Below are 16195 nucleotides of genomic sequence, written 5' to 3'. Positions count from 1 at the left end.
AGAGAGAGAGCACAGAGGGAGAGTGAAAGGGAGAAATAGATACCCTGCTGAACAGAGTGCCCCACTCAGGGCCTGAGCCGAAGGCAGACACTTGACCAGCTGAGCCACACAGATGCCCCATGATATATAATTATTACAAATTATTATTAGTAGCAACTATTCTGACAACAGAACTTAATTTTTGGGGTCTTCTCTTTATACATGTTCGGCAAGGTAAGCTGGGAGATGGTATCAACAAATCCATTTGTTTCTTTAAGTTTTATAAATATACACTGGAATTAACTACTTATGTGTGGGTTTTTCCACACCAGAACCAGTTCTCCAATTCTGTGACACTAGTCCTACATTTGAATTCAATTCTGACACTGTGTACCTGGAGTTAAAATGTCAGATCCTTCAAGTTAAGAGGGCTCTGTTTCATAAGACTGTCCCCACTGTTGCAAGTCCTGGGCCACCTGTACTTCTTCTCCAGCTTTGTAAAAATTCTGATCCCTCCTTAGATTCAGTGATTTGCTGGGATGACTCAGAACTTGGGAAAAGCACTTTACCTATGTTTACAGTCTTATTATAAAGAATGCAATTCAGAAACAGCCAGGTGGGGAGATGTGTAGGGCAAGTATGGGGAGCTTCCCTGCCCTCTCTCTGCATCAGTGTGATCACTCATTCAGAAGCTCTTCAAACCCTGTCGTTGAGGGGTTTTTGAGAAGGTTCTGTTTCCTAGGAATGATGGGGTAATAAATAAATCATCAGCATTGGTAGTTAACTTATTCACTAGCCTTTCCCTTTCCCTATATTGAGGGGTGGGGCCTGAAAGTTTTAACCCTCAAATCCTGTGGTTTGTCTCTCTGACAACCAGTTCCCATCTTGAGCTATGTAGGGGTCCACCAGAAGTCACCTCATTAGCATAAACTGCAGTGTGGTTGAAAGACTTGTTATGAATAACAAAAGGCACACTCCTGTCACTCATAAAATTCCAAGGGTTTTAGGAGTTATTTGCCTGGAATGAGGGACAACATCCAAACACAGTTGACCCTCAGAAAACGGGTGTAAACTTAATGCAGGTCTGCTTACACGTGGGTGGGTTTTTTCTGTGTGTTTGATAAAAACATTATAGTACTATAAATGTGTTTTTTCTTATCATTTTCTTAGTATTTCCTTTTCTTTAGCTTACTTTATCTTGAGAATACAGTATATAGGGGCGCCTGGTTGGCTCAGTGGATTAAGCCTCTGTCTTCAGCTCAGGTCATGATCTCAGGGTCTTGGGATCGAGCCCTGAATTGGGCTCTCTGCTCAGCAGGGAGCCTGCTTCCCCCCCAACCCCTTCCTGCCTCTCTGCCTACTTGTGATCTCTGTCAAATAAATAAATAAAATCTTAAAAAAAAAATACAGTATATAATGCATAACGCATATAACGTACACAAGTTGTGTTAATCAGAATTTATATTGGTAAGGCTTCCAGTCAACAGTAGGCTTTTAGTAGTTAAGTTCTTAAGGAGTCAAAAGTTATATGCAGATTTTTGACTCTGCAGGTTGTTGGTGCCTCTAACCCCCTTGTTGTTCAAGAGTTAAACTGTAACTAGATATTGTTTTTTAGAACAGAGGGCTAAATTTCAGAACATTAGTATTGAATTCCCTCTGGGTCATTGATTTATTTCTTTATTGGGCCATGGTGCCACTGTTTTGATTCTTGGTAATGTAAATAATATTTGTTTTGAGATTTTTAGATGAAAGGTGCTATTGAAACACCTAAATGCTGTATTTCTGAGTGGTCTTTATCAAATTCCAGTATTGTTTCTTTTTCTGCCTAGACTTTTGTCCTCAGTTGGCTGTACTCTAATCCAGAGACAGAGCTAATTCTTCAGTGTGATGTGACAAAAACAGATCATTTTTCCAACAGGAATAAGGCTCATTTTTCTTAAACTATTGGGTCATGAGATTTGGGTAGAGATTTTTTGATGGTCTTATTCTTTTTAATGATAAACAACAATCAGGACAAGAAAGGTAATTTGTGCGAAATTTTAAGTTCTTTACTACTTTAAAGTTTTTTTTTTTTTTTTTCTTCTTTACCTCCTTATTTTAACCCACTGAGCCACCCAGGTGCCCCTTTTTACCTCCTTATTTTAACATGCTTTTTAGAGATGTAGACACTGCTTTCTCCTAATACAGAAATTTCCTTAGAATGTAAGCCTTAATGTAGACTACTTTTTCTTTCTTTTTTTTTTTTTTTAAGATTTTATTTATTTATTTGACAGAGAGAAAGAGAGATCACAAGTAAGCAGAGACACAGGCAGAGAGAAGGGGGGGAGCAGAATCCCCGCTGAGCAGAGAGTCCGATGCTGATGCTCGATCCCAGGACTCTGAGATCATGACCTGAGCTGAAGGCAGAGGCTTAACCCATTGAGCCACCCAGGCACCCCTAGACTACTTTTTCTAAAGATTTATTTATTTGAGAGAGCAAGCAAGCATGTGAATGCAATGGGGGTCAGGGGGTGGGCAGATGGAGAGAAACTCAAGCAGACTCCCCACAGAACAGGAGCCTGATGTGGAGCTGGATCCTATAACCCCGAGATCACGACCCTGAGATTATGACCCCAGCCAAAATCAAGAGGTGGATGTTCAACTGATTAAGCCACCGAGGTGCCCCAGCCTTAATTGATGTTTTAAATGTTTTTGAAGATCCATGGAAAGTATTTTGGTAAGCAGGAGTGGGCACTGGTCTATCTCCTAGCAGAGTTCTTCATCATATTAGGCACTTAATAAATAACTTTTTCTAGAAGTTAGAAGCCTTGGTTCTAACCTTTGTTTCCAACTACCTGTGTGACTTAATTAGAGTCTCATATCTCATCTTTAAATTTTTAAGAATCCCTTCTAGCTCAGATTCAGTGACTCAGTTCATTCCTGGCCTTACTTTCAAAAATTTACTTTAAGTATGGCTTTTAAGTCTGTTTCTTGAAAATAAGCATACAGAGTCAGTCACCAGATAAGCTGAATTAGAAAGTGTGAAATAACCCACCCCACAATGACTGAAGTCACAGACTTCAGTTATTTTGCTTGGCTGTATGTTTTTCCTTTACTCTGGGAGAGTTACCTTGGGTTTTCTAAACATATTAGGATGGGACTAGGTATTTATCAACTACTAGCTTTCTTAACATCTACCCAAAGAGGATAGAATGGGAGTTTCATAGAATGATTATTTTTCCTGTCATACATATCCCTAAATAGTGCCATGTGCCATATTGTTTGGATTAAACTGTTATTAAAAAAGAAAATTGTTTTCTTAAGATAGGTTTAGAAAATCTGGCTTGCGTGGCTCAGGTGGTTAAGCAGCTGCCTTTGGCTCAGGTCATGATCCCAGGGTCTTGGGATGGAGTCCCACATCCGGCTCCCTGCTTAACGGGAATCTGCCTCTTCCTCTCCCACTCCCCTACTTGTGCTTTCTCTCTTACTGAAATAAATAAAATCTTTATTTAAAAAAAAAAAAAGCTGGCTAGTTGACTGACTTTAAGAATTTCCCCCATGTTAATGATACAGAGAAGATTAGCATGGATCCTGCACAAGGATGACATGCAAATTGGTGAAGTGTTCCATAATTTTAGAGACTCGGGGCTCAGCTCAGCCCATGTCTGTTTTTCCCACCTTCTTGAATAAAATAATTTACAAAGAAAAAATTTTTTTTCCTTGTGTTTTATGTCATATTTTGGCAAAGAATGTAAATACACTGAAGAAGTGTACAGTATTATGATTGTCAAACTTCTAATACGATTTTAGAGTTTAATTTTTTTTTACTTTGCAAAAATAATGGTTTCTTTTACAGTGTTTTAACAGTTACGATTTTTTTTTTTAAAGATTTTATTTATTTATTTGTGAGAAAGAGAGCGAGCACAAGCGGGGGGAGCAGCAGGAATAGGGAGAGGCAGGCTCCCTGCTCAGCAGGGAGTCTAATGTGTGACTCCATCCCAGGGTCATCGGATCATGACCTGAGCTGAGGGCAGCTCCTTCACTGACTGAGCCACCTAGGTGTCCCTAAGCTTTTCTTTCTTATGGTCCTAAAATAAGGTGACAGACCTGGCAGTTTAAAATAAAATAAATTTAGGTTTAAGATAGTCTAATATCTGTTAGTAAAATTAAAATCAAAATAATATATTTTATTTCTGGTATATGGCACTGTGGAAGCAAAGGAGGGCTGGGAAGCCAAAAATCTAAGATACAGATTCAGAGCCACCATTGATTTAGTAAGTATTCATTGCATGCCAACTTCCCAATGTAGAAGCTTACTTCCCAATGTAGATAGAGGAAAACATAGTTAACTTTTTTTTTTTTTTTTTAAGATTTTATGTATTTATTTGACACAGAGAAAGAGGTAGGCAGAGGGAGAGGGAGAAGCAGACTCCCTGCTGAACAGGGAGGTGATGTGGGACTTGATCTCAGGACCCCGAGATTATGACCTGAATTGAAGGCAGATGCTTAACTGACTGAACCATCCAGGCACCCCCATAGTTAACTTTTGAAGACCATTAATTTGTATTATAGGAATTTAAAGAAGGTAGAGAGTAGGTTAGGTGAGTGCTGAAGTGATTAGAAGGATATGATCTGCGGCTTCTATTTGGATAAATGTTGGAAAAAAGGGTTAGATTACACTGCAGGTATGGAAAATAACATGAATAAAAGCATGGAGACAAGTTAGTCTTATATTTTGTATCTCTACATTTATGAGACTAGCCTAACCTATTTGTTGACCTTTTGAAATTAGTTTTTAGATAAAGGCAGTTTGAGATCGGGAGGATGGATTTCTCTGGGTGGGACTAAAACAAAGGAAATGGGGAGACTTGATTTCATAGAATGAGCTGGAGAGGGAAGAGACTTGCATAGTTGAGGACAATTTGGAAGTATCATGTTGTAGTCATGGAATAAGAAGAAAAAAATACTCAAAAATAACTTTTATTGTCCCAGTGTGTGAATAAACATCTGTAAACATCTTTTGATAAAGAGTACTCTCCCAAAACATTAATTTTTTTCAAAAGTTTTAATCCAAAACTTTAAAAATTCAGTGACAAACCATTACTTTATATTAGTTTGCTAGTGGTTAATATTGAATAAAACCAGCATATGAATTTTGTATGTTTATGGTAAATAATGCCAAGTGTATTGGATTTCTGATCTGGCCTGGATTTGTTAAGCCCAGAATTTTTTTGTAGCAAATAGTAAAAATACAGCTATGGGCCTTTGTATGCTATTAGGAAGCAAATGAGAGATGAAGACTGGAAGCCCAAGGTGTTTTTTATTTCAGAATCTAGGTTTAAGAATTGGGGCAAAAATCAGAGTATAGGGGTGCCTGGGTGGCTCAGTCAGGTGTCTGCCTTTGGCTTAGGTCATGATCCCGGGGTCCTGGGATAGAGTCCCAGGTCAGGCTCCCTGCTCAGCAGGGGGTCTGTTTCTCCCTCTCTCCTTGTTTGTGCTCCTTCTCTCTCAAATAAATAAATAAAATCTTAAAAAAAAGTCAGGGTATAAGGGCCCCAGAATAGTGGGTGTATTTTATTTTGATCTGCCTCTCTTTTTCTGCTGTTAAGAAGATGAAAGTCAGTAATGGGTTTCTGATAGCTCTGATCGCTGATGTAGCTTCATATGAATGACTCCCAAATCTGCATCTTCAGCCTACACTCCCTACTGGTTCCTGAAACTTAGTGCCTTCTACCAAATTCATTGACATTTTGTCACAATCTCTTTGCATTCCTGTATACTTATGCCACCTCTAGTTTTACTTATCTTAATTAATGGTTCATCCTTCACTTAGCCAACTAGTCTGTAAAACTTGGGTTATCTTTAGTTTCTTTCTGTTCTTGCTCTTTATGTTGACCAGCAAATGTGTATTTTACTTTTGAAATGTTTCTTCTTTATTGAAACTTTAGGATGTACATTGGTTCACTCATTTATTCTTTCATTTATTCTGGCACATTTATCGAGCACCTAATATATGCTAGGCACTGTACGAGGTATTTGGGACATAGTGGTAAATAAGATAGATCAGTTTCTTGCCCTTATAGAGTTTATAATCCAGGCTTTCATCATTTTCCCTGCATCCCATTTGAATTATTGTGAAAGTCATTCTTATTTTTTCTGGTTATAAATATAATACACACTTATTTTAAGAAGTGCAAGGATTATAGAAATGTATGACACTGAAAGTAGGAGACTGCCTCTGTTCTCATCCACCAGAGATAGTGCTGAAAAAATTTGCATTTCTCTAGGTTTTTTTTTTTTTTAAACATAGAGCCACAACTTTTCAGCACATCTCTTTGTCTTTATGTCATTTCCTGTTTATGTATTCTAGCTGCTACCAGATACCTTGTTCAGAAGTGGAGCCGACTGTCTTTAGAAAACCTCTCCGTTTTTCTGTCATCCACAGAATGAAGTCTAAACACATTAGCACTGCGATTATAGCCTATTTATTTTTGGTCCCCATCTACCTTTCTTGTTTCTCCAGAAACTGTCCCAAAAGTGGCCCTCCTAGAAGTGTAAATAAAAGGTACCAAGTGTGTTGCATTAGTGTCCCCCGTGTGACAAATAATACTCTGAATAGGGGAGGCAGGTTGATCTAAGTACAGTGATAGTTTATTCAGCTCTGGTCTGTGTGCTTGCCCTCTTCTATTCACCTTGGTTACAGCAGAATAAACAACTAGAGCAGTATTCTTTTAAAATTTATTTTAAGTAATCTCTTCACCCATTTTGGAGCTTGAACTCTTGACTCTGAGGTCAAGAGCTGCATGCTCCACTGACTGAGCCAGCCAGGCATCCCTTTAGGGTGGGAAAGAGTATTTTTAAAAAGTGAATGCAGGAAAGTTTAAAGAAGGCGAAGCAATCTGAAATTCTAACCCACAGGAATGATTACCATTAAAGTTTCTGTAAATATCCTTCCATACATGTCCCTTGAAAATATATGCACGTATGGGTATATGAATGTAACACAATTTTACATAAACAGGTTAATATTGTAATGCTGGTTTTATGTGTGTGTGGCTCTTTTTTTTTTTTTCTCAGACATAGGTTGTGGAGACTTTTATGTCAATAAGAGACCAGTGTTTAAAAAAGTATATTTCAAGAGTGAGAATCCTGAGCTTCTAGAGCAAATGTTATTGCTTGGGAGAGTAAGAAACTGGTCTGACTTCTTTGACCCTCCAGATTAGAGTAGATGTTGCTTCTCTGGGCTTCAGTGGCACCTTGGCTGTCCCATCATAATCCTTACCATAATCTGTTCTGTCTGCTTACCTAAACCAAAGTCCCTTGTATCTTTGTTTTCCTTAGGTCTGATACAGTGCCTGACATCTAGTAGGCATTTCAATATTTGCTGATCGGATAAATGACTGTATGAAAGTCTTTGGTGAACTAAGATGGTATTCTATGAAGAACTTGATGCATATATTCTTTAAAACCGTCCTTCTCGGGGCACCTGGATGGCTCAGTGGGTTAATCCTCTGCCTTCGGCTCAGGTCATGATCTCAGAGTCCTGGGATTGAGCCCCGAATCAGGCTCTCTGCTCGGCAGGGGGCCTGCTTCCTCCTCTCTGCCTCCTCTCTGCCTGTGTCTCTGCCTACTTGTGATCTCTGTCTGTCAAATAAATAAATAAAATCTTTAAAAAAAGAAATAAATAAAACCATCCTTCTCTGGGGGCGCTTGGGTGGCTCAGTGGGTTAAGCCGCTGCCTTCGGCTCAGGTCATGATCTCAGGGTTCTGGGATCGAGCCCCAGATCAGGCTCTCTGCTCAGCGGGGAGCCTGCCCCCCCCCCCCGCCCCTGCCTGCCTCTGCCTACTTGTGATCTCTCTCTCCCTCTCGCTGTCAAATAAATAAATAAAATATTTAAAAAAATAAAACAAACAAAAAATAAACAAAAAAACAAAAAAAATAAAAAATAAAACAAAAAAACAAACCATCCTTCTCTGTTTGCTTTATTTATGTACGAAATAACCTTTTGATATGAATCCCAAGGGAATTTTACAGCTGAGAAAAGAAGTTACTCTAACTTGGATGACAGCTATAATTCTGATAATTAATTTGTAATTCTGGTTATAAATTAGAATATTAGTGCCATGAGACAGTTGGGCATGAGAATTTGGATAATATGAACTATTTTTCCCCCTGAGTGTAATTAACACTTTAGGTAAGATAGTATGCTGCTTCTAACTGGGCAGAGGTCTAGGTGTGGTATGGTGAATGGAAGGCTGGATTCAGCTTTGACTCTGCCACTTCTTAGCTGTGAAATCTTAGGGCAAGTCTCAACTATTTTTGGATTTATTTCCTTTATTTATTAAATAAACAGTTGGCTGCTCAGATCTAGTCCTATGCCAAAATTTTATAACTGAAATAAAAGCCATTTCAGTCTGTTGAGGCCTAACCTGTCCACTCTTTACTTTCTCACGCTAGACATGTAAATGGCCAAAAGTTAAGGTAGGAGAATATGGTGCCTTAGAACTCCCTTGGAAAAACTGCAGAATGAAGCACAAGGTTGTATCATGATAGTTTTTGGAGGGAGTATGAACCCGAGAACTTATTTTGCATTCTTTGTATTATTTCATAACCAGTTCTAGATAAAAATAATTTTCTCTTGGGGTGCCTGGCTAGCTCAGTTGGTAGAATATGTGGCTCTTGATCTCAGGGTCTTCAGTTTGAGCCCAACATTGGGCATAGAATTTACTTAAATAATTTTCTTTTTGGAGAATAAGGATATGGCATTTGGAGATGTTGAGTATGTTGATTTAACTAGGATTGGTTCTGCCCTCTTGTCTTTTCTCTCTCTCAGAAGAGTCTCAAGATTCAGTGTCATTGTCGTTGAAGCACAAAGGTTAGATTGATGATAGAACAGACTTGGGAGACCTGTTTTTCTTCTTGATTTTGAGATACCAGAGAAGATTGCTTTACTTATCTCTGCTTGATTCTTTTTACTAAAAGAAGATGAAAATCTGACTCTTACTACATCATATGCTTTGGGATAATGAGATAATTCTGTGGAATACTATTTTTTTAAATTCCATTTTTAAAACTGTATAATTTCCAGTAAATGCACACGTCTAAGAGGTATACATAGCTCAGTGAATTTTTGCATATGCATGTAGCTGTATATATATATATATATGTATATATATATATATATATATAAAATTATAAACACCAATCTGATTAAGATGTAGAATATTTTCCTTCCCTCAGAAAGTTCTTTATGCTCTTTCTGGTCAATATCCTTTTTTAAACAATTTGAGTGTTATATTATTTTAAGAAGCCAATATGACAAATCTTGACATCCTTTACATTTTATCAGTAATTTGAGTCTTGAACCCTATTCTAAGGTCTGATCTATAGAGAGTATAAGGCACAATTGTGTTAAAATGTTTTTCTAATAAAAGCTTTTGATCCATAGTGAATGGGAAGTGGTTTTACACTGATAAGGTGGCAGTGTTGTTTTCCAGCATTTTCTTTTCTTTTTTTAAGATTTTATTTATTTATTTGATAGATCACAAGTAGGCAGAGAGGCAGGCAGAGAGGCAGGCAGAGAGAGAGAGAGGAGGAAGCAGAGAGGTGGAGCAGAGAGCCTGATTCAGGGCTCGATCCCAGGACCCTGAGATCAGGACCCTGAGGTCACGACCTGAGCCAAAGGCGGAGGCTTTAACCCACTAAGCCACCCAGGCGCCCCAGCATTTTCTTTTCTGTGTAGACATGTTTCTAGAAGTTTTTGGGGTGTTTGAAAGTAAATTTATTTGGAAAGTTGTATGTAGGTAGGGGAAGAGGAAGGTGTTTAGCCAAATGATGAACTTTTTCCAGGTCTGTGAGATCTTTTGTTCCTCTACCTGTGCTATTGTCTAACCCTGTAAACAAGGCCTAACCTCATTTTTTACATCTAATATTTATTCACTTTTTTGTCTGAGACACTGTGTATGAATCTTTTTAAAGTTTTGCGGTGCTGCTTTAGTCTGCACCTCATACTTCAGCTGTTTACTATGTAATTTTATTTACTAATTTGTCTATTTCTTTTAGGAGTTTTAGATTAATGGAAAAGTGAAGCAAAGATAATATACAGAGTTTCTGTATACCAAGTACCTATTTCCCTTTCTTAACATCTTGTTTTATTAGCTTCATTGAGGTATATTTAACATACGTTAGAATTTACCCATTTAAAATGTACGCGGCAGTGGTTTTTATTATATTCAGAGTTGTACAACCATTTTCTGAGTATTTGCATTACCCCAAAAAGAAACTCTGTACATATTTAGCAGTCTTTTCCCATTTTCGCCCCCTGTCTTAGCCTTAGGTAAGCTAACCACTTTCTGTCTCCATGGATTTGCCTATTCTGGACATTCATATAAATCAACTTAAATAAAATGTAGTCTTTTGTGACTGGCTCTTTTCACTTAGCATGTTTTCATAGTGTAGCCATTCTGTAGTATGTGTCAGTTCTTTTTTATTGCCAAATAAGAGTCCATTTTATGGATATACCATATTTTATTTATGTATTAGTAAATAGACATTTTGATTGACTCCCTTTTTTGCTGTTATGAACAGTGCTGCTGGGAACATTTGTATACAAGTTTTTATGTGGACTATCAGAAAAAATCTTAAATTTGAAGTATGCCTATCAATAAGAGTCTTTTTCCCCTCTCTCAACAAATAAATTGGAAACAAGGAGGTAATCAGGCATAACAGAGGGTAACTTGGGGTTTGTATTTTTTAATCCTTTTCTTCTTTTCCTCAGCCCCTTGATTTCCACAAATGCTTGCAGGCATTGAAACATGAGAACATTAAACAACAAAAAAAATTTTTTTATCCTGACTACTAGAAACATTTTCTTTTTATAAAGAGATTACTTTAAAATGATTCTTAAAGTCCTGTGATTCTTGTATTTACTCTAAATTTTCATTATGCCTTGAAGCTGTTAATGATTTGCTGAAATATGGAGGATGCTGGTCGAAAAATTATAATGTCAGCATTGTAAAACTTATCACCATTTAGAGAGGCAGCTGTGGTCGCGTAGTTGAGAGGTTTAAATTCCAGCTCTTCTACTTGCTGGTTGTGTGACCTTCAACATATCACTTAAGCCTCATTTTCCTTATCTGTAAAATGTGAAGTAACAGCAAGGATCTCACAGGATTGTTGTAAGGATCAAATGAGATAATGTGTTAAGAAGGAATTTGAGGGACGCCTGGGTGGCTCAGTGGGTTGGGTCTCTGCCTTTGGCTCAGGTCATGGTCTCGGGGTTCTGGGATCGGGTCCCACATTGGGTTCTCTGCTCAGCAGGGACTCTGCTCCCCCCCCACCCCCCGTCTCTGCCTGCCTCTCTGCCTACTTGTGATCTCTGTCAAATAAATACACAAAATCTTAAAAAAAAAAAGAAGGAATTTGAAACTACAATGTGGTATACAAATATGAGGTGATGCTATAAAAAGAGGTCTCTAAATCTGTAAAGAATAGTAGTTGCATATTACTGTGTTTTGTCTTCAATTTACTGATTCTTCCAGGTTCTGGTAAATTTATAATTAGGCTTGATTGGTGATTTCCTTTTCTTACCAAATTGAGAAAAAAAAAAAATGGAGTGGCAAAAACTCCCATCAAAGAAGTTAAGGTTGTTGTGCCCAGGGTAATGAGAAACACCTGCTGTAGCATTCCTAGTAGGAGTTAAGATGCTGCTGCACCTGTCTATGTAGGTGCCCAGCATTTCCTAAAATAATTATTTTTATTTTTAAAAATATTTTATTTATTAGAGAGCAAAGTTAGAATGAGTGGGGGTCAGGGCAGAGGGAGAGGGAGAAGCAGGTGCTGAGCAAGGAGCCCAATGTGGGGCTTGATCCCAGGACCTTGGGAACATAACCTGAGCTGAAAGGCAAACGCCTAACTGGGCCAGCCATTGGTGCCCCTAAAGTAATTTTTACTAAAGATTTATTTATTTGAGAGAGTGTGTGCGCACGAGTGCGTGAACATGGGATGGGGCAGAGTGAGAGGGAGAGAGAAATTCAGCAGACCCTCTGCTGAGCTTGGAGCCTACACAGGCTGGATTTCAAGAACCTGAGATCATTACCCCAGATGGCTGTTAACTGACTGCACTACCCAGGGGCTCCCAGTTTTTTGTTTTGTTTTGTTTTGTTTTTAGTTAATACTTAAATTGTACTCATTCTGCATGTTAACCTTAAAAAGAAAACTCAGTTATTTTGCCAGCAAAAATGGACTTATTTGGGAATAGCAGAGAATCTCAACTCCTTTATAGAGGGACAGGGAAGAGTGAGAGCGCTGTTAAAAACAAAAAGTCCATTGGAGTAGAAAGTCCAGTGGGAGTTCAAAGTGTAGTGGCTTTTCATTGGCTGGGTTGTCACAGTCTCTCATTGGCTCAATAAATAATTATTTATTATTATCCTCTGCAGCAGGAGAAAAACCTTCTGCTGGGATAGTGATGGGCTTGCAAGGTACCTCTTCCTCTTGGGTGTACAATTGACTACCAGTGGTAGGCCAATGAGAGCTCCCCCTACTGGCCTCCTGACTCCAATTTAATGAGGTTTCCCTTTATTAATGTTCATGCATACCAGACCCTGTTAAAAGTATTTAACATTTAATCTTCATAATGATTTTGTGAGGGTAGGTACTAAGGTAACCTGTGAGGAAGCTGAAGATTAGCAAATTAGTTACGATGGTTGGTGCCGCAGTACTTTGAAACTTTTCCTTTTGGGTAGTGCTCAGGCTTACATTCTTAGCACATCTTTGCAAAAATTACTGCTATTAGCTTTCAGCAATATGTTAATTGTAAATATTATATTTAATTGCCTCTAGAAATACCAGACAGATTTTGGGGTAAGTAAAGTCTAGGAGTACTGTTTTTGTCCAACTCTGAGTTAGAAAAATTAGGAATAAATGAAAGGTGTTGGTTATGTACACTGGAGCTATTTCCTAAATCCCCTGCTTTGTCAATTTTTTAAAAAAATTTTATTTGACAGCACACACATGAGCAGGGGGAGGGACAGAAGGAGAGTCAGGCTCTCCTGAGGACCCTGAGATCATGACCAGAGCCGAAGTTAGATGCTTAACCCACTGAGCCACTGCAGACTCCTCCTCCAGCCCCACTTTGTCAGTTTTAAAGGAATGCTTTTTTTTTACATTTTAATTTTTTTTGAAATTGTGTGCATTTAATATGGTATTATTGCTTTTTGAAAAAAACGGTTACTCAAGTAAGGTGTGCTTTTTAATCAGTTAACAAGGTCTAGGATCAAAATGCAGTAATGTTTAGTCCATTTGACTTTATTTTTTAGTTAACACCCACTGTCAGTGTGCCATTCTTGGCCTCTATGCAGAAACTTTCCATGTTTGGTGCTGACAGCCCGATGTTGTGTTAACCAGCTAAGAATGGAGTTGCTGTGGTTTTGAGACTTAACTTTGCACCTCCCTGTCTGTCCTTCTTAAACATCCTGTAAGAATATCTTAATGACTCAGACACAGAAGTACCTCTTTGCCATGTTTTGCCTTACTAGCTGCTGCTTATTTAGTGAATCAGCTAGTTGAATGGGGAAAGTTACCAAATAATTTCACTGGAGACAGGGCCAGAGTTAAAACTTTAAAGTTCAAGGGCAGTTAATGTTTATTGCATAAATTCAAAACATTGTTTTATTTTGGGAAACTCCATACAGTCCTTATCCCAGTCCCCTGACAACCAATAATCAATTGTCTATCTTTGTAGTTTTGTTGTTTTGAGGATGCTGTATAAATGGAAGTCATATGATCTTTTGAGATTGGCTTTTTTATTTGCTAAGCATGATGCACTTGAGATCTATCCAAGTTGTTACATGTATTAATATCAATTGCTTCTCCCTTTTCATTACTAAGTGTGTTCCATGGTATGGATTTACGAGAGTTTTTTTAAACATTCACTTATTCAGAGACATTCATATTTCCAGTTTAGGGTATTATCAATAATGCTGCTGTGAACATTCATATACAAGTTTTTACGTGAACATATGTTTTCATTTCCTGGGATAAATGCCAAGGAGAGAGATTTTAGGTATCATAACTGCATGTCTAATTTTATAAGAAACTGACAAACTTTTCTATAATGGCTGCACCATTTTACATTCCTACCAGCAGTGTAATGAGACCACTAATACTTTTTTATTGCTTGTTCATTCTTTTTTTTTTTAATTTTTAATTTTATTTATTTATTTGACAGACAGAGATCACAGGTAGGCAGAGAGGCAGGCATAGAGAGAGAGGGGGAAGCAGGCTCCCAGCTGAGCAGAGAGCCCGATGTGGGGCTCGATCCCAGGACCCTGAGATCATGACCTGAGCCAAAGGCAGAGGCTTTAACCCACTGAGCCATCCAGGCGCCACATGTTCATTCTTTTTCTATCAAAAAAGTGGTAATGCCCAAAATTTAAGAAAAATCATGCATTGATGATGTATCAATTATGAATTGATATAGTTGTTTTTAACAGAATGTACAATTTCTCTCAGGAGAATAAAATCATAGTTCTAGATTGTTTGCTTTGACAGCTTTTTGTTGACCTTTTTTGAAGAGATTAAAAATTTGGAGAATGAGGAAGGTTTGTTACTAAATTTTCACGCTAAGTCATTTGGCCATTTTGGAATCTTAATAACTAGTGTTTCTTTAGCTCTCATAATTTTTTTTTAAAAGATTTTATTTATTTTGACAGAGATCACAAGTATGCAGAGAGGCAGGCAGAGAGAGAGAATGGAGGAAGCAGACTCTCTGCTTAGCCTGATGCAGGGCTCGATCCCAAGACCCTGGGATGATGGACCTGAGCCAAAGGCAGAGGCTTTAACCCACTGAGCCACCCAGGTGCCCGAAGCTCTCATAATTTCTTGATAGATGTTTATCATTCCTAAATTGTTAACAATTTCTGATACTGTAGACTCTGCTTATAACAAGGTATCTTTATTTGCTTTTTGTTTTGTCATGAATTATAATACCCACTGTTTTTATGACCTAGAATTGTTGAAACACCATAGGGAACTGTTTTGCTTACCATCAAAATAAGCAAGTCCCCTAAGTAACCATCTCCATACCCGGGCTTTACTCAGTCACTGTGAAATAGCGTGGGGTTTTTTTAGGCCAAGGAAGCTATCCAAGAATTTTGTGAATAAGGGTAGGAATTGACCTTGCCAGAATTCATGGGGAAGATGTCTGTCTTCTTGTTTTGTATGGTGGAAAAGGGTTTTCATCCAAACATTGCCTTGCATTCTTCTGCTTTTCTCACTGAACATTTTTTTAAGTGTCTAGAGGTTTTAACTTAAGTGTTATTTTTTAGTAGACTTTTATTTTCAGTGATTTGTCTTGAGATAAGTTGAGTAAGAGTCTCAGATTCAAGATAAACTAGAGATTTTCTTTGCTTTAGGAATTGACAATGAAATGTAAAAAAAATCAGTGATTTTATGAAAACTGATCAATTTTTTTTTTTTTTTTATAAAGATTTTTATTTATTTATTTGACAGACAGAGATCACAAGCAGGCAGAGAGGCAGGCAGAGAGAGAGGAGGAAGCAGGCTCCCCGCTGAGCAGAGAGCCCGACGCGGGGCTCGATCCCAGGACCCCGGGATCATGACCTGAGCCGAAGGCAGAGGCTTTAACCCACTGAGCCACCCAGGCGTCCCGAAAACTGATCAATTTAGATTGTTGTATTTTAGAGTATTAATTGAGTTTGACTTTTTGATGGTTTTCTCATTTAAATAGGAAGTCAGTAGAAGAAGACTCTTATAAATAAACTTCATTATTCCTGCTAACGGTACCTTGCTAAAGGAAATTAAATATAGTAAGGATTATGGTGGTGGGAACATGATCTGTATTGAATGTTTTGTGATTGTTGGCAACTGAACTTTGACTTAGCCTAGATGCTGTTCAGTGGTTCTTGAACTTCGTTCATATTTTTGTTCATTTGTGCTGTATGGTTTTATTGAACTACCCAGCCATTGGGGATATGTGTAACACAACCTAATGTGATACCATCACCTATGGAACCTGTAGCTCAATGGAGGGGATAAGTATTAATACTAAATTAAATGCTAACTTAAAACTGTGATAGTGGGATAAATGAAGATATTAATGAAATTTGACCAGATTAGAAACTGCATCCTCAAGAAATATTTGTGCTATGATTTAAAGGAAGAATAGATGTTAACTTGGCAGAGAGAGGTTGTCCAGGCAAAAATAAGAGTAGGTGC

General features: G+C 38.0%; 1 long non-coding RNA gene and 1 other non-coding gene across 3 annotated transcripts in view; both read left to right on the top strand.

Annotated features, from left to right (window-relative positions):
• LOC132011580 (uncharacterized) overlaps window positions 1-16195 on the top strand; it is a 64362-nt gene that overhangs the window by 20710 nt on the left and 27457 nt on the right. Inside the window, exon 3 of one of the 2 annotated variants that reach the window (XR_009402405.1) lies at window positions 7300-8351. The exons of the other annotated variant lie outside the window; for it this stretch is intronic. This is a non-coding gene — a long non-coding RNA (uncharacterized LOC132011580). Of the gene's footprint in view, window positions 1-7299; window positions 8352-16195 lie in introns of those variants that run through there. 2 annotated transcript variants of the gene reach the window in all.
• On the top strand, window positions 3491-3594 carry LOC132012691 (U6 spliceosomal RNA). The gene has a single exon (XR_009402690.1). It is a non-coding gene; the product is annotated as a U6 spliceosomal RNA (small nuclear RNA).

This window comes from Mustela nigripes, chromosome 2 (genome assembly GCF_022355385.1).
Source record: "Mustela nigripes isolate SB6536 chromosome 2, MUSNIG.SB6536, whole genome shotgun sequence".
Lineage (NCBI taxonomy): Eukaryota > Metazoa > Chordata > Mammalia > Carnivora > Mustelidae > Mustela > Mustela nigripes.
The sequence above is the reverse complement of the archived record's forward strand: the minus strand, read 5'-3'. Positions and strand labels throughout refer to the sequence as shown.